Below are 19079 nucleotides of genomic sequence, written 5' to 3' on the forward strand. Positions count from 1 at the left end.
ACTGGGATTTAAACCCATTTGTCTAATCCTGTTTGCGTGGCTTTCACGTAAAATTGACAGTTTTATATATAACAACTGCACAGGCGCACAAGCTCACCATTCATGTACTTACTTTGCATGCTACATGACATTTTAAAAGACTGTTGCTGTAAAGAATGTTTAAGGATAAGCTTTTAGAGCAGCGTACAGTAGAGTTAACATGCATAAGAGAATACTGTATGCTCCCATAAGCGATTTCTGCTGAGTTGTGCCAGCGTTTTCTTTCCAAGCACTACGCTATATGGAAAGTATTGAGGGTGTACTACCTCAAACCACATGCGCCTCCACTTCAAAAGCAGGCGTTGAAAATGTTATTTATTTAATAATTTCCTCTGTATCACGTCAAGTAAACCGGGTTCCCACAGAAACCATCAATGTGTAACTGAAATGTGCAAGGTGGCATCTTGGCTCCCAGTATTCGAATATGTTGACTGTTAGATATTGCTGCAAATGACAGCTAAATGAAAACTGAAATAAAATTGAACAACCAATGAAATGATATTTGTTGACATATGGCTCAAGTCCGCATAGACGAACATCATATATACTTTTTTTTGGACATCACAGCTTTGTCAGCAGAAAGCCTTTTTTTTTTTTGTTAGACTTTTTTCCCCAGTTTAAAACAGTCCCCAGGTGTCTAAATAATCACGCCTGTGGCACTTTCTCCATTAAAAAAAACCTTAAGGATAAAAAAAAATGATAGAGTACTTTACGCAACCTATTCCTTGTCTCACAATGGGCCAATCACAAGTCTGGCTTTCATTATCAGTCTAGACGAGCAGTCAAGTCTGCATGCGACTCGAGTGGCTTCTACTTGCGGGAGCAGAGCCCAGAAAGCGTGTGCGTGTATGTGTGGTTGATAAAAGCATTTTTACTCTCTGAGGCAAGTGAATACACTACACATCAACACAACACGTTACAAAAAAAAACAAATAGCCACCACCACAGTTTCAACAACTTCACCGAGCAATCAAGTATGGAATTGAGTAGAGAATCAAACCCAAAAACGTATAAATACGTTTTTAGATGCTAGCGCATACAGAAGGATTTGATGCAACTTCTCAACTGAAGATGTCACTTAAAGCAATGGTATTTCTTACAAAAAACGGTCAGCAGGTGGCAGCAGAGTATAAGAAAACCATACAGGGCCATGTTGCAACATGCCTTTTTCTCCAGTGTTTTCAAAAGGTTTGTGAATAATCATGAAATCACATTTAACTGAAACTCTTCTATCACACCTGACACTTTTCTCCACCCGTTCCAGCCTGCCTATACACGCTTCATCACTTATTTTCCACATTCTCCATTGCTCTAGACTGTTGACCCTAAATACTTAAACTCCTCCACCTTATTGGTCTCTTCTCTTTGTAACTTCACTCTTCCACTTGGGTCCCTCCCGTTCACACACAGATTCTCCATCTTGCTACGGCTAACCTTCATTCTCCTCCTTTCCAGGGCAAACCTCCACATCTCTAGCTTTTCTCCTCCACCTGTTCCCTGCTCTCACTACAGATCACAATGTCATCTGCAAACATCATAGTCCGTGGAGATTCCTGTCGTCTGTCATCCTGTCCATTACCATAGCAAACAAGAAGGGGCTCAGAGCTGATCCCTGATGTAGTCCCACTTCCACTTTGAACTCCTCCGTCACACCTACAGCACACCTCACCGCTGTCTTCCAGTCCTCATACATGTCCTGCACCACTTGAACATACTTCTCTGCTACTCCAGACTTCCTCATACAAAACCACAGTTCCTCTCTGGGCGTAACGTAAGCTTTTTCCCGATCTACAAAGACACAATGCAGTTCCTTCTGACCTTCTCTGTACTTCTTTATCAACATCCTCAAAGCAAATACTGCATCTGTGGTACTCTTCTTTTTTTTTGGCATGAAACCATACTGCTGCTCACAAATGTTCACCTCTGCCCTCAGTCTAGCTTCAACTATTCTTTCCCATAGCTTCATGGTGTGGCTCATCAGCTTTATTCTTCTGTAGTTGCCACAAATCTGCACGTCTCCCTTGTTCTTAAAAATGGGCACCAGCACACTTCTCCTCCATTCCTCTGGCATCTTCTCACTATTTAAGATCCTGTTGAACAACCCAGTCAGAAATTCTACTGCTACCTCTCCTAGACACCTCCATACCTCTACAGTAGTGATGGGAAAACGAAGCTTCATGAAGCACTTGTGATATTTTTGACCCACCTAGATGGTGCTCTTGGTTTAAATATGAAGGCTAGTGCAAAGGAAATGTATTACATTTCCACTGCATCTTTCAACCAAGAGCGCCATCTAGAGGAGTCAAAAAAGATCACAAGTGCTTCATGAAGCTTCATTTTCCCATCACTATTCTGTAGTGAAATAGGGCCCTTAATGTCTGAGCAGGAACTGCAGAGACCCAAGTATTTTCATAAAGCAATTGAAAATTCCCAATATTTCATAATATATCCCCTTTCAACAAAACGAGTTTACTTTCACAATAAAAAAATATGCAGATAAGATGCCGTGAGTTATCTTTCTGTCATTACATTGTGCAGGTGTGCCTAATGTTGTGTCCGCTGAGGGTACGTTTCTCGTGTTTCCGCACAAAGCAAAAAGAAAATAACTTAGAATAACCATTAGAAGTTGCCGGCAATCAGAGCCAATTTAAACCCTCCGGTAAGAATAACAGTGACTCTGGGAGACATGCCGACATGTGTATGTACGCTTGCTCGCCAAAGCCCATGACTTAATGGAGGCCATGTTTATAGGCCCCAGTCGCCCGGTATCGCATTCTCCATCGCCAACAAGGAGCCCGAAGGACAGAGCGCTGAACCTTACATGCCTTCAAATCCCGGCAAGATCTCCAAAGCAAATTAAAGCGTGTTTAAATTTAGCCTTCGGGAAAAGAAAGTTGACTTTTCCTGGTGCTCGTCTGTGCAAAACAGCAACAAACTTGCAGCAAAGTCTATAAATATGTTTTTTCTAAGCCAGGAGATGAAAGAGCGATTTGGGAACATCTGGCGAGCAGACGCTGGCAGGTTAAGGTAAACAGAGTGTCCTTTTATGGCCGTGCTCCTACCCTCGGCCCGAGTGGAGGTATGATGTGGAACACCTTCAAAGAAACAAGAACATGCCACATCTTGTTTAAATTTAGCCCGACGCTGGCAGACGTGCACTTTGGCCAAGGAATACTGCCAAGAAGATCGTGCCATGTCCGCCCTACCTTCCCAGACACAAAAATACGTATTTTATAGCATACACACATTTAAACATCCATGTTTTTATTGTGGCTTACAGTGTTGTTACTTCCAGAAATTAATATACAGTACAGGGGTCACCAAACTCCATGACTCTTTTAAAAATAGGTAATCAGTGATGGAACATTGTGATTTTCTGGGGATGTTGTAGAAGCAAATGAGGGCCACATTTTATTTGTAGCCCCCAAAATGGCTATTTTTCAATGCAGTTCTACATGCGGTCCCGTTTTTACTTTTTACTCTCTTGGTGTTTACTAGTGATGGGAAAACAAAGCTTCATGAAGCACTTGTGATATTTTTTGACTCCCCTAGATGGTGCTCTTGGTTTAAATATAAAGGCTAGTGCAAAGGAAATTGATTACATTTCCACTGCATCTTTCAACCAAGAGTGCCATCTAGAGGAGTCAAAAAATATCACAAGTGCTTCATGAAGCTTCATTTTCCCATCACTAGTGTTTACCCAACTTGGGATTCTAACCTGATCCTCCGGTTTGGAAGCGCAGAGTACTCACCGCTGAGCTAAAAGTATGGGCCACCAGTTTGGCTCAATTCCCTCATCATTTTAGGAATTTTAGACATGTCAGATACATGTGGATACATTGTGATTGCCGCAATGCATCCCCTCGCGCAAATTGGAGGCCCCCATGAAGGATAGGGCCCTAAACACAGTGCGTGTTCTGTGTTCAGGGATAGACAGTGGCACCCCTGTGTAGAAGTGATCATTTGAAAATGTAAACATTGGTGAAGATTTATAGAAATATAATTCCACATATATTATTATGATAATATTATTTACTTGCTTCCTAATTACTGTGCGAAATCGTTAATATGATCATCTTTAAATGAACATCATTAATTATTAATTAAAACATGCAACACCATTATTAAAGGTGATTAGAGCAGATTTTGTTTTATTATGATTATTACTCTTAGTAGTTGTGGTATTGTTTTTGTTGCTGTTGTTATTTCAGAAGTGTGTATACAACTGGTATCCCTTTGCATAAATCAGTGACCCCTGATGTATTAGAATCAGTCACTTAAAAGTAAAAACTTGTTACTTTTTTGTTTTTGTTTTGCAATGCCAGTGTTATAGAAAATAATTATATAGCACATATTTACATAACATTTCGATATTTTATTGTGGACACCTGCATTTTTACCAATAAGCCTTTTACTTCAACAGTATGACCTTGGCAGATAAGACTGCTTAACACAGAAAAGTACCTTTTTGTTTTTAGACTGCTCTCCTTCCTGTTTAACTCACCTCCCTAACCCTTGCACAGGCTGCATAGGGAATTTTCCCATGATCATCTACTGCGCACAAGTCTGACAGACCACTCTCGTGTAGAATGCCTTTGTATGACTTGTGTATATTTGAAGATTCAAATATAAAGAAACCCAAAAGACAATTTTTTTTCAGACAGATTTATTGATCTCGCCTGACTACTGAAAATTCCACACCACCAGTATTTTTGGAATTGCTTTGATAAGAAATAGCCACATTTCTTAAATCTTGACATTTAATTCAGTGATGGCTGCAAGCACGCTTGTGTATTTGGTAGCACACCTTCACAGTCAAATGGTTCTGAGCTCAAACTTTGTGTCAGGATTCCCATTTCAAAAATAAATAAACCAATGTCTTAAAAATAACCCAATATGGGTATAAAAAACAACAACAACTAAACATCGGGTTATTTTCAACACTGCAGTTTTAAGCGTGTAGGTTCATTGAGGATTTTGTCCATACGTCTGAGTTTGAACAGTTTTCTTGTCTTTATGTGATTCGCCAGCAACCTTTCCAGGCCCACGAAGAGAGACTCCAGTTCATCTGAAAATAAAAATGAGCACTATAGAGAATTGGTGAACGTGTTATGGTTTGGTTTGGTTTTAGTTGTCATGTCTCCCGATTGTCATTGTTCTCGTCACTTGTCTCATGTCCAGGTGTTTGTTATTGTCTCGTATGTTTGCTCCTATTTAGTTCCCTCCTTCACTGCAGTCTTTGTTCGATCATCCGTTTACTTTTCACAGCCTCTGTCAGTCGTCCTGTCCCTGCTCTGGTTCTCGTGTGTTTTGTTTGTTACTTTGTATCTGCTTTTTTGGTCTTTTGTTAGTTGGGTAGTTTTGATTCAAAGTTCCTTGTTTGTCTTTTGGTTTTCCTTTTGGAAATAAACTCCTACTTTTGTTGAACTCCTGCAAACCTGCCTCGGCTAACGACTTCCTGCATTTGGGTGGATAGTTTCTGTCATTTGAAATTGTATAAATACTAATAATACCAGTCCCTCTCTCCCAGCTATGATAGGCTACGATTCATCCAAGATGATATTTATATTAGGGATGGAAAAGTACCAATACCGGGTATCGATATGAGGTCTTTTTTTTTTTTACAATCAGGTGACTACTCAACAGCTGAGTTCTCGTTCTGGTATCAGCCTGAAAAAAGTGTTATCAAACATCCCTAATATATATACATATATAGAATGCACATACAGTACATGTCTTGAATATAATTTAGTGACGATAAAAAAATATATATATTTTTTTTATTTACAATTTGGGAGTACTTAAACATACAACTATAAATGGCTAATTTTGAGAAACGGATTGTTTTGCAGTGGTCTTTTAATTTTTTCCAGAGCTGTGCTTTCATATATAGCCTGTGATTGGCTGGCAACCTGTCCAGGGTGTAGCCCGCCTTGTGCCCAAAGTCAATGTACGAGCATTGGCAACAGTGGTGGATTAGTGGTTAGCACGTCTCCCTCAAATTCCTGAGGTTCAAGGTAATTGATGTTGTCTCCCAAAAGCTTGACAGACCTAGCAACAGTAACTAAGACCGGATGAAGGTCTCAGCGAAAGCTCAATGACCAACCATGAACCAAAGTGTATTGCTTTGTGGAAATGAGTTTAAAGAGATGAAGTCTGACAGGCAAAATTCCTAAACCGAGAAAGACAGTTTTTTTCTCCCCCCCATCAACCGGCTGTGATGTCGGCATGACAGCGACATGGCTCTGTTTTCATCCTGTTCATTAGCGCTTCGGGAGCGCTTGGAACACTTCACGCTTTGTGACATTTCAGCAAGTAGCTTCAAAGGCGACGGCAGGGAGGCGGGCATGGAGGAGGCAGCTGGGGGTGTGGCGACGTCGCGCTCGGAATGTGGATGAGCGAGCATTAACGGCCATTTGAAACCTTTCTGGTGTTTCCAACACACAAATAAGAAGGACAGCAGGAGTGGACTCCCGATGAAAAGCCTCACGATGTCTCCGAGGCGCCCCCGTAAAGCAAATGTTAGTTTTTCGACTGGGTTTGATCAGGTTGACTGTCGAGTGTGTGGGCCGTGCTCGGCGGAGGAGGCGGTTTGATGTATGGCACCAGATGCCCGCTGCCAGATGTTGTGGAAGCTGGCATGAAGGTCTGGCATGTGGCTGACCGGGAAATAATTAACCTACTCTCACGGAAGGTCACCAGTGTTGGGAGTTACGCTTTATACGGCAACAATCATAGCTTTTTGCCAGTACAGTATTAATAAAATGTTTATATTATTTAAATCTATTAAAATGTCAGCGAGGCACGTTATCTACTTATGCTGTAACACCTATATATAACCTAAACAACACTTTGGAATTTCAAAAGCGTCCCTAGTGGTCAGAATGTCGGCTTCTCATTTGAAAGGTTTTGGTTTTGAATCTTTAATCCGGACCTCTTGTGTGGATTTAGCATTTTCTCGCCGTGCTTGCGTGGGTTTCCCCCACGTACTTCAGCTTCCCCCCACATTCCCAAAAAATAATGTTAGGTTCACTGAGTTCCAAGTTTGGGTGTACCATCTTCTCTTGCCAAAAGTCATTTTAGGTAAATTCTCAGTTGCTTATAGTTTTGAATGTGAGGGCGAATGTTTGTTCCCTGAAATTGGCTGGCAACCAGTCCATGGTGCATTCCAGCTTCTTTCACCAAATGCTGGCTCCAAATCACCCATAGGCATGAATCTGTGTGTGAATAATGGTTTCTTGTAATGGTCTCAAACTTGGGGCTTGGGGGCCATTTGTGGCCCAACGGATAATGTTTTGTGGCCCGCTCCTCAACATCAAAGTTTAATGTTAGTGTGGCCTTTGGTGTTAATTTTTAAATCACTTATATGCTACCATATCTCAGGCTCATGACAGTTTTCATATATAATTCAGAAGCGACACCAAATAGAAGGTGAAGATATCCCGTCATCCAGTCCTAGTTCCAAAGCTGCCATGAAGAGAAGGGTTGGCGACGAGAATAGCCAATTTTAAGAAAAACAGGACGCATAATGTTTTGTTGTTTTGTTTTTTTTGTCTTGAATGCACAGAAAAAACTTGGTGTATAGAGAGTAACAGGGAGATGAGATACAGGACCGGGTCACCAATTTTGTTCAGGTTCTGAAGAACTCTTAATATTCTGAACTGAGCCCAATGGCTTGCAACCAGTTCAGGTTGTACACCAAAAGTCAGCTGGAGGAGGCTCAAGATAATCTGTGACCCTAATAAGGACAAGTGCTTACCTGACCAGTGTTGCAATGGTTGTATAGTGCAGGGTTTACCAATTCCGGTCCTCGAGGTCCGGAGTCCTGCAGGTTTGAGATGTTTCCGCCTACCAACACACCTGCTATTAAAGATCAGGATTGTTGCTGATTATATGAATCAGGTGTTATAGTGGGCGGAAACATCTAAAACCTGCAGGACTCCGGACCTCTGAGGACCGGAACTGGTGAACCCTGGCATAGTGCATGTTGCCATGTATCCACCAAGAACCTCTGGTTTCGAAAGATCTGCCTGTGTGTGACATTCAATTACTGGGTTTGCTTGGCTCGCTCTTCTTCCGTGGAGAAATTCTTACCTTCGCCGCCTCTTCCACTGTGCACGGTGCCAGACGGAGCCTAATTGAATGATTTTGCCAGGGATCAGTGAGATTAGGGATTGTGTTTATTCCTCTGTCGCTCTGGATTAGTGCTCCTTCAATATCTGCCTGTCTTTTGAAATAACAAATAGCAAAATACACAAAGACCTACGCGCTTTTTGACAGATACAGTTACAATTACTGTACTCAGTTTGCCTTTTCAGGTGAGCTGTACGCTTTTGCTATTGAAGAGGCGCTGAGCCAACACCGTATAAGCATTCTAGGTGTATTTTTCCCATGAACTTTATTCCCAGAGTGGGCTAAGGCCAAGATAATTGCAAAGCAGGGGAAAGCCTGCATCTTTTTGCCCAGCGGCTGCTCCGTGGGTAAAAGAAGTGTTTGCTGCTATTAACCTTGCTATGAATCCTGTCCTTCTCAATCCTCTGGTAATCCTAATAATCCCAACCCCATCTCTGTAATAAGTGCCAGATGCTGATGGAGCAGATAAACACCAAGCTTGTGTTTTTATACAAGAAAAATAAAGCAGGAGGAGGCCCGCTGGAATCCACATGCTGCGATGAAAGAATGGGAAAACAGTGGCACACCTACACTGGGGATCATTCTCAACACGGAGAGTCCCAGATCTGGGACCACTCATTCAAAACAAGATTCTTTGTAGTAGTAGTTAGGGATGGACATTATGAGTCATTCATTGATCGTTGGTATGGAACTGATTAATGGTAACTGAACCCAAACGGAGAGCACAACTTGGTTGCGACTAGCAGCTGTGCTGGTTTGTTTGCTGTGACATTATCATTCTGCTCGAAAAAATATTGGCACCAAAACAGAAGTTCCACACATTCAAAGAGCAAGAATTATTCAATTATTATTGTCAGTAGCACATTTTCGATTCAAACCATACATATTCCTGATGATCATCCCACCCCAAGAGCAGCGGACTCTGTGCCGGATTTCCCTCAAGTTGCCAGATCCTCATAACAGTCAGATGTGTGGCACAGCTGTGTGCCTGGTGTGGGCTGAACCCTCTAACAGAGGTAACGCTTGGTATCTTTAACACGTATTCCTCATTGTAGTATTATTTATGAAAACAGCAGTTCTGCACCTTCAAAGAAAACCTCAATGTAACAAACAAACAAAAAAACACTTAAGTGACTAATTGTGTGAAGGCTGAAGGTCACATATTCCTTTTTTCTTTTTTTTTCTTTTTTGTTAATTTCAACATATTCAAAAAATTCACACCATGGGGGCTTCAATTTATTTTATCCAAAAAATTTATGTTTTTCCATGATTTAACATTTTCACCTAAAAATTCCTCATTCCAATTTATGCATTATTTACCCCAATACTTATTTCCCATTCATTCACGATGGCACATTTAAAATAACACATTCATGTAGTTAGAACTTTAAATAATTCTGCTAATTCAGTTGACTTTGTGAACAATTTTCAAAATCCACAATTTTGCACATATCAAAATTTCCATTTTTTTCACCCCTAGTAATTGCCATATTAAGACATATTCTACATTATTCACTCCCTCAACATCACTTGGCAGACTCAAACTATTCCAACTTGAACATGTGCAGATCATTCAGTCCATCTCATTTATTTCTCCTATTCACAACATTTTCTAAAGCTCCAAATTTCTATCAATTATATATTAACCTCTAGTTTCTGCGTGTATTGGTCGAATAAAACCATTCCACCATATTCAGCTCATTCCGTACCACTCCAAATAGTTTCAAATGCTTCAATATGTTTGTATTCAACCGTTCAGGCTTCACACACAATTTCTTCAGAAATTGCAAATGCCTAATTTATCATTTATTTACCTGCATTGGGTAAAAAGCCTATCACTAGTTTAAAAGGTCATACAAGCATACAGTATTGCTAAACTTCATATCTACACTTAAATAAACAGGGGCTCAGCACATTCATTGAGGAAATTCAATGTAAAATATAGCTTAGTGATCAATAATTTCCCCCATAATCAATGAAGTTAAATTCATCAAATGCCAATCACTGGTTTAAATATACTTGCACACACATATTTCTGCTCATCTTAACTACATTTATGGAAACAGGAGTCCAAAAATCCAAAGAAAATCGTATTTGATGAATTGATGATGAAATTTCACCATAATCAATCAAATTACTTTGGACACAAATTCCTGCATCTGGAAGATTGGGACACCGTTAGAGCGTGCAGCTGTTTGTGCATATTACAGATAGGATAGTTCTCATATTCTGACAGCTGCCTCGGGGTCTTTAGACAAGCCATTATCTAGGATCATCCGCGTTCTCACCTGACAAATAAACATAATCCTCGGTATATTTTTACATGGATCTCCAAGTGTCCTGACCCCTCGAATGCATCCCAGTAATTGCGGTCTGGCGCGCACTGAACCTTCCCTTTCCGTGAACGGCTGCTCTAATGATGCCTCGTTGGCTAGTGTGGACCTACTAAATGAGTCATCGCTGTCAAAAGGTGATTTGCCGACTGCCGAACTTGATGGCGATAATGGCAATGGCAATGGATGTTTGACCTCGTCACGCTTGCTCATACATCAACAATGACCAAATTTTAAACTCCGAAAGACGAAGTTTGGCCGGTGTGCTCCGAATTGTCTTTGCCAAGCAGCTGTCTTCCACTGATAATGCCCCTTAACAGCAAGCACACATTTGTTTATCACCTGCAATACAATCGACATCTCTCCTTGGATTCCAAAGAACAAGAGCAGCAATATCACCAAGGAATCAATCACGGTAATGGTTTCCCCCGTGGAGAGGAAGGACAGGTGATATATCCCGCCCCATCATACGTAGCCTACCACTCCATCACTCCTGCCTGCAGACTCCTCGTTCTTCTGCTAAGTCCACCAGACCTTTACTTTATCTTCTGCTGCCAACCTGTCCGCCTACCATCCCGCGCCCTCCTTCCATTTCAATCCCGGAGTTCGGCGCTAACCAGTCAAAGTCCTTTGGCGTTTTCGTCATTCCGACCACTTTCAATAATTGCTTCTATCTTCACATGGGACATCAGAATGTTAAGTTCAGGGGCCCTGAAATGCAAAATGCCTTCAACGCACAGAATGCAGGCAAGTCATTCGTTCCCATGTCATGTACAACCACAGTGTCACGGCAAAATTAAATCACATATGTGACAACAAGCACACCCCCGATAACCAACACAACAACTGGACACTAACTAACAGGATAATGGAAACAGAACATTTGCATTTAAAACACCATGTTAATCCCCAGTGCCGCAAAGCATGCTGGGAGCGCCTCCAAGCTCCCAGCCACGCTACAATACAAAACAAAAAAACAAAACGTAATCACAATAGGAAATAAAAACAACAAAACAAAATACAACAGCAAATTAGGAAACAAAAAAAACCTAACCATAAACACACAAAAACTAATCATGGCAGAAAATTTAAAAACACACAAAACAAACGAAAAAACTCATGACATCAAATCAAAAAATGATAATAAAATGACAACAGTAAATAACTAAATTAGTCAGAAAATAAAAAAACACACCAAAAAAAAAAAATACTAAACAAATTACTAAACATGAAAACAAAATACAAAAGACAAAAACAAAGCTAATCACAACAAATGAAAAACCACAAACACATAAAAACAAACCTACTGTAAACACGACGACAAATTATCAAGCAAAAAAATTAAATAAAAAAAACATCAGGACAGCAAGCAAAAAACACAAATACAAATAACTAGACGGACTTTTTTTGCTGCTGTGATCAGCTTTTAAGGGCCTGAGCAGCGGCGGCGGTGGCCCTATTGTTTCTGTAGCGATTCTTCTTCTTCGTTCTTCTTCTTCTACGCAAACAATCGCGTTTTTGAGACACTAAACGTGAATAAAAACTCACCACATTTTGGCACCCCAATGTGCCAGTGCCCCAACGTGCAAGTACCCCAATGTGGCCATGGTTGCGAGGGTTGTTTTTGTTTTTGAAATGGCTGTTGTCATGACCTTTTTGTGAAAACTAATACTAAAACTAGACTTTGCACCAATCAGCATCAGTCGATGTTTGCATTTTATGCAAAATCGGTGATCGACAGTAATGTCTTAATTTGCCCTATCAACCAATGGCATCATTGATCGTCTCTGGGTAATAAGACATTGCATGTTATTTTTAATGTTTATCAGTGTTTTGTGAAGATTCTTTGGGCGTTTTAATGGGCAAAAGTGTTTTATAAAATAAATGAAGACAAAGTTCTATGTATCTTTTTTTTTCAACATGCAATTTAAGGCACATTCCCTTCCTTTAAACACGGAGAGTGAATTACAAAGTAGCCTTGGCCCGGACTGTTGAAAAATTATTCAAGTAAGCCAGGTACCAGCTGTCAAACTCACTTACCAGCCAGACACTCGTTGCTAATGCTAACAGCTAACCGCTGGCCACTTACGTCAGAGACTTCTGCCTTATCATACAATGACGGCGTAATTAATTAGTGGCTTCTTAGCGTCCTAAGTTAGCGTTTGAACATGAGTTTTGGGATAGCGTGGGGGCCTGATCCAAACTTACCACGGATCAATGATGATCCGTTGCACCACTACTACAAACTAAAGCTAAGTAACTAACTTTATGAGAAAAAAAAACCCTCATCAATTAAAACTAACTGCAATGAAAGTTCCAAAAGTACTATAACCATGGCCTTAAGCTGCTATCCCTTACCGCTAACCTTTGCAGGCCCAAACATGTGAAAAATGTCTCTTTTCTCATCCGTCCTGAGCTTCACATTATGTCTATTAAATGTTTAATTGGAAGTCCCCCTCCATTTTCACACATGCAAGGCTCCTTTCACCGGCGCTAACGAGCTGAAATGAAAACTTAATTAGAATTGATAAGCAGCAGCACTCTCCAGTCGGGTCAAATACGCAGCATTCCATCTGATAGGAAAATGAGAATTTGACTTAGATTGTACACCTCTTGGCATTGTAAGATGTTTTACCTGATAATTTTAAATCAAGTAATTAAACAGAGATACTATGCGGGATAAGACCAGTGAAATTAAAAAAGTAAATTAGCATTGAGTTGAATGTAAAAATGGAGCTTTTCTCTTTTTTGATAAGCACAGACACTACTTTGTAAGGTTTTATGATGAAACAAAACAATGACTAACATTGAATCCCTTGTCTGAAACACGACGGGAGTGACTCATTGTCACGGTGCCTCAAAAGCCATCTCTGCTCTTGATGTCTCACCCTTCTTTTCATGTCGGATAATGGTGGCCCCCAATAGGCAGAGAAGTGTAACTGCATGAGTCATCCTGACTCAAGTCTTTTGTGTCTCTTTGCGGGCTTCCTGAGCACACACGCAGGACAAAATCAGCCATGCGCCTCCAAATCAAAGCTCTTCTTTAGTTAATTCCCATCATGCTTCACCATAATCGTCTTGTCTATGTTCTAATTTCATGCCCTCTTCTTATTTATTGATTTTCCTGTCGCGTTATTTACCTATTTGTCCTCAGTCCATTACAGCATTTTTGCCCATGATTGCTCTTTGGAATAAATCATGCATTCTGAGCTTCAGTTGAACAACGAGGCATATATCCGATGTATCGATTCGATTTTGTCGGTGTATGAACACAATTAAGTTCACTGTTAACAGTAATAGAGCAAATAAATTTACTTACCTGACTGTTCAATTATGGGTGAATAAGATCAGTTGAGTTTCAAAGATTCTCACTTCTATATATCAAAGGAATGAAGTGCAACTATTGATGGTTGGCGGTTTTGCTCTAGTAGAAATTCTTTTTTTTTTTAAACATAATAATTAAAACAAATGCAGGTAATAATATTAATAAACAAAACAAAATATAATACAATTATATTTCCTTGTAATAACCTTAGTAATTTGCACGCAAATTGGGTTGTTTTTGACGCAGCAGTTTTAAGAGTGTAATTATAATAATAATTATTATTATTAATATTAATATTAAAACATTTATAAAATAATTTAAATTGTTCAATTTACTTTTGAGATGATATAAATACATATTCAATTCTATAAGGGGTCTTTTATGAATATCCACAAAGTTGCTTCTTTTTTTTCTTTTTTTTTTCAATAAAAGGCTAATTCAAATCATTCAATAAAGAGTATTTCCGTACCTGTAAATGATATGTTGAATGTTGGAATTTGTATCTCCTTATGGCTTTTTGCGAAAACAGCGTTCTACCCCCCACTTCACTCACCCCCTCCCCATTTTCATCACTATTCCTCAGGATGCCACCATATTCCTCTAATAGTGCCAAGGAGGACTTGTTTGAGTCGTGCAGACCTCCGCTGAACCAAAGAAAAATCTGCTGTCACATATGAATTATTAATTTGTTGCTCGCTTGTGTCGTGTTTTGTGGAAGGGCATAATTAAAATCTCAGGAGCTCTCTCGCCAAGCGTGCTGGGGATTCATCTTCCCGTGGCACGTCTCCATCTGCAGCCGTCCTACTCTGCATTAGCCCCCAGCTGTGCGAGCGCTTCCCCCAGCGGAGGGGCGCTAAATCTTCATATTCCGCATCACTTTTAGTTTTCGAGAGCTCATTTCATCTCCTTTCAAGAGGCCCACCGAGGTCTGGTGACACGATACGAACCGAAAGTTTGGCTTTTAAAGGAGGTGAGCGTACGTGTGTGTTTTGTTGCATTTTATTTTATTACCGGCACTGGCATTTGTTAGTGCGCCACTAAGATTGTAAATTTGGCTCTTTCATGCAATGTGACTCTTGAGAGCAGTTAAGGCGGAGAGCTTTTGATAAGCCATCACGACTCATCTCAACTTACACCTCTCGGATGGGAACAGATCCAAATCATGGTTACCAAAATTCAGCCGATGTTGCTTGTGTGGGAGGGATGTTCTTTCATGGCCTATTGGATTTTAATATCTTCTTTTTTTTTGCGCAATATTTGTCAATGCATTCATACCAGGCTAGGGCCGAAGTCAGGGTTTTTCTGTGGACCCCTGATACATGTGTGGGATTCGAAGTATAATATATCCAAATGTATAACTATCAAAGTTTGTAAATATTTACAGTACCTCGCAAAAGTATTCATACCCCTTAGACTTTTTCATTGCTTGTCACTTTTCAACCATCATGTATTTTGGGGAATTGCATGTCATAGACAAGTCCACCCAATGACCTTATTTTTCTCAACATTTAAAAAAAAGATGTCACTTTTTTCTTTGTATCTGTTTCCGTTTTGCAGCAATTAGCATTAGAATATAGCTCAATTCATCAATATTCACAAACCTGTTTAAAACATGACCCTAGATGATCTCTTATACTCTGCTGCCACCTGCTGGCCGTTTATTTTTTATTTTTATATATAACTGCCATTGCTTTAAGTGACCATTTCTTCAGGTCAGAAGCTGCATCAAAGCCTTCTGTATGCCTGCTCTCTCGCTCTCTCTCTCTCTCTCTCTCTCTCTCTCTCTCTCTCTCTCTCTCTCTCTCTCTCTTTTTCTCTCTCTTTAAAAAAAAAATGTTTTGCAGTACACTCTCTTCAAGACTGACGTCATTGGGCCAAATTTTAGCTTTGACTTGCTAGTGCAAACCTGAGAGAACGCAACTCATCTCACTTCTCAGTAATCATCACTTTAGCATACAGTTAATTCTGCCACTACCATTTGAAATTTTGCATAAACTAAACATAAGACTTTAAATTACAACACAGTGAATTACACATTAGCCTTGGTCCACTAGCTTATTGCTAATGCTAACGCATAATGCGAAACGCTTATATAAATAATGGTAAATGCTTTTTATATAGGACTTTAACTACACCATATGGTGGAGTTCAGTGTCTTGCTCAAAGACACTTTGACATGATCACCAGGGGTACAGATCGAACCTCACGGATGGAAGACAATCCCTCTACCACTGAACCTTGCAATCCTTTTAAGCAAATGATAGCTGAAGACATGGTGCCACAATTCATTTAGACATTCAATAACTGTAACATACTTAGTCATATATTCTTCATCCTCTGTGAGGAGCTGAGATGTCTATTCCAGGGGTCCTCAACCTTTTTGAACTGAGCGCTACTTTTTGGGTACTGATTAATGCAAAGAGTTACTAGTCAGGTTCTGAAATAAGAAATATGTTCCAATGACCTGTAATAATGGTATTATTAGGGTCCGACCCATTCAATTGGCCGATCTTAGCTCTTTTTAATTTGTAAAAAATCAGGGGGGGGGGGGGGGGGGTCTAGTGCCCGATTATTTTCTGTATTTTAAACACATTAACAAATGGTTTTGCTCAAATATAATACATTTAGGATTTTGCTGTAAAATGTTAAGGGAGCTCAAAAGAATGTATTTTATTTGCTCAATTTCCATATCTGTCGGGCTGTATTTATTATTATGGTACTTATTAGTACTTCTTACTTTTTAGTTACTTATAATTAGCAATTAATGATGTTCATTTATGTGAAGACACTGATCATGTTAATGATTTCTCATACTATAGGTAGGAAACATAACATATCTATGATGCAGCATTTTATTTCTAAAAAAGTCTGCCAGTGTTTTCAAATGCTCACTACTACAACATTCCTGGGAATTCGCAATGTCCCATCACTAGAACAGGCCCATGCGCTATTAATGTGGCCCTTGGGGGCTACCCACTACTTTGGTGATCCCTGGTCTATACTTTCCATGTACAGCACTAGAGTGACATGCAGTGAGCTCTAGGTTTGGGTAGGCAGGCAGTCGCAAATTGAGACGCACACACCAATTACAAATGTGTGTGTCGGCAGGCGAGTGTACAACGTATCTTAGGGTGACCATATTTTCATTTCCAAAAAAAGAGGGCTCTCAGCCTTACCTCGAGAAACTTAATACTCAGACACAAGATGCCATACATTCAAACAAATTTAACATATGCCTCCTCTGTATGGGTAGAAAATAAAACAAACAAACATTACTCTCTTTTGAAGTCTTACATTTTTTATTTATTTATTGATTTATCGCCATACCCATCGCCTCCGGTGCGGCAGCTCAACACTTGCTACTCAGTTCTGGGCCACCGTTAGCCAGTGCGCACTCTGCCAGCCACAGTAAACGTTGCAGTGCACTCTGCCTTCCATTTGCCGCATAACAAAAAAACAGGCTATTTCAAACCCGCCCGGAAATTCCTCAGAAATTCAAGCTAGCAATAGCAATGCCAAACACCATGTAAAGTGAAACTTTTTTACTGGGAAACCGACTACACATGCGCAAACCCACGTCGCTACGCGGACAGGGCTGGGAAAAGCACAGTAGCGGTTTGCCTTCAGAAGGATAAAAATTATCAGCAGCATTTTTGCCTGCAGGCCAGACAAAGTAAAAAACCTATAGGTAGTGTAGGCTTTCTGAAATGAAAGAAATAATTAAAATAAATAGAAAAAGCCAAACGGTTTCAACTTTCATTTCAGCCTGGGGTAGGCAGTGCCTACCTTGCCTATCCTGGCCATACGTCACTGCAGTACTAAGTATCCATCTGTTTTTCTTACACAAAGTGGTACAATGGCCGTTCAGTTGATGCAAAGTGTGACAAAAACTGTTAAATTGTTTTTAATTCCATTTAATTATGACATTACTGTTATGTTTGATGTTTTCTCACTGGGATTTGGGGATGATGGAACTGATTAACTCATTTTCTCCCATAGATGTATAAACTCATTCTATCTTAAATATTGCCCTGGTCCCAAAAACGTATTTATACGTTTACTATTATTATTATTATTTTTAATTATTTATTTATTTTATGATAGAGCATACAGAAGGCTTTGATGCAGCCTCTGACCTGAAGAAAAGGTCACTTAAAACAATGGTAGTTATATATTTAAAAAAAATGGCCAGCAGGTGGCAGCAGAGTATAAGAGATCATCTAGGGTTAATCAGGTTTGTGAATAATGATGAAACGTAGCTATATTCTAATGCTAATTGCTGCAAAACGGAAACAGATACAAATATACTTTTTTTTCCTGATGAAAGAAGAGACTCTAATCTTTCTCTTGGTGGGTCCCAAGTTTTTATAGCTATAGAACACAATATTCTGTGGGCCTTGCAAAATCAGTCAAAATCTAGCGGGTTGCTTCAGTGAAAATTGCTGTGAGTGAATGAGAATAGCATGTCCATGCATTTTCAATTGGGAAAGATGATTTGAAAGACAATACAAGTCGTATTTCAAGTCACCACTTACACTTGTGTGACAATCCTCAACCCACAGGACAACCTCTGTTATGTTGTGGGTCAAACTGACTCATTTGAAAGTTAAAGTAAATGTTGAAAGTAGTTTTTCGGTATAGACTTTACCTTGTCTTATTACGTATAATCAACATGTCTAATAAAAATGGAATTTGTACACATCTTTGTTCAAGCATTTTTGTTACTTCAGCGTGACTGTGAGAGGAAATATTGAAATTGTTAGTGATGGAGTTAGAGAGATTTTTTTTTTAAACTTACATATCGGATCTTTTTTTTTTGACAATTAAGCAAAATCCGGATCAAAATGACCCAAGATTATTATGGCTGTTCCTGAGAAGAAGAAAAAAAGAGTGTAAATGAATTATGTATTGTTAGTTAAACAGGATTACACAAGTTCTGACACTTTTGGATGATTACACTTGACCCAGAATGTAATTACTAATCCAGAAAAACAAACGTAATACATGGCCTGAAAAAGTACATATTGTCTTTGTTATTAGTGTGTGTCCACACTCCACACACACAAAAAGAGTTTCTTATACGTTTGCCAAATTAAATTAGCCTTTGGGTCATTTTGACCCAGAAACATTATCGCTGTTCCTGAGAAATGAACATAACACACTGGTTGAAACAAAGTATTGAATTTGGATTATGCACATTTCTGACATGTTTGGATAAATAAAAATGCTCCACGTCAAAGTGACTCGGG

This window comes from Leptonotus elevatus, chromosome 1 (assembly GCF_054856555.1).
Source record: "Leptonotus elevatus isolate MCC_2025b chromosome 1, RoL_Lele_1.0, whole genome shotgun sequence".
Taxonomy (NCBI): domain Eukaryota; kingdom Metazoa; phylum Chordata; class Actinopteri; order Syngnathiformes; family Syngnathidae; genus Leptonotus; species Leptonotus elevatus.